Source organism: Apaloderma vittatum, unplaced genomic scaffold (genome assembly GCF_000703405.1).
Source record: "Apaloderma vittatum isolate BGI_N311 unplaced genomic scaffold, ASM70340v1 scaffold31227, whole genome shotgun sequence".
NCBI classification, from domain to species: Eukaryota; Metazoa; Chordata; class Aves; order Trogoniformes; family Trogonidae; genus Apaloderma; species Apaloderma vittatum.
In genome coordinates, this window is record NW_009725156.1 from 2,513 (window position 1) to 3,152 (window position 640).

Below are 640 nucleotides of genomic sequence, written 5' to 3' on the forward strand. Positions count from 1 at the left end.
CTCTCTTTGGAAAAGAGCCGCACGGGCACCTTTTCGTGTCAGGCGAGGGAAAGGGCCGTTTCCCAGCAGCCGCAGGTGTCTGTTCCTTGGCACCAACTTGTTCCAGGAGCACAAAGACCCTCGTCCTCCCCACGCCCTGGGTTTCATGCCGAGTGCCATCCAGCCGCGGTGATTTTGCAGAGATAAATGGGCTCTGGCCCATGGAACAGATGTCAGGGGGACGTTTCTGGCGAGTTGGCTGGTGCGCAGAGAATCAAGTCTTTTCTGATAAGATTAAAGAGATTCAAGTGATTGAAATGTTAGATGAGACTGGCTCTGAAACACTTCATCCCCATTAGAAGCCAAGATCCCAGCTTTACTGGGTGGTTTGTTGGGTTTGGGGTTGTTGGGGTTGGTTTTTTTTATGCTGGGCAGGGAAGTAGATGTGAGGTTTCAGCCGACAGATGTGAAGAATCGCAGATGCCGCTCGTGCTCAGAAATGTGAACACTGGCACATTTTTCCGAACAGTTTAACCCAAATGTTGGTCTCTCTGGTGTTGAATACTCCTGGCAAGCCTGTCCCAGCCCACCTGCCACCTCCTCTCAACCCCCTTATTGTAACAGAGCGGGGGGGTTGTGGGTTTTTATTCTTTTTGAAGCC

General features: G+C 51.4%; 1 protein-coding gene across 1 annotated transcript in view; it reads left to right on the plus strand.

Moving 5' to 3' along the window:
- The window catches only part of LOC104276466 (receptor-type tyrosine-protein phosphatase S), a 17,706-nt gene that overhangs the window by 780 nt on the left and 16,286 nt on the right, over window positions 1-640 (plus strand). The window lies entirely within an intron of this gene.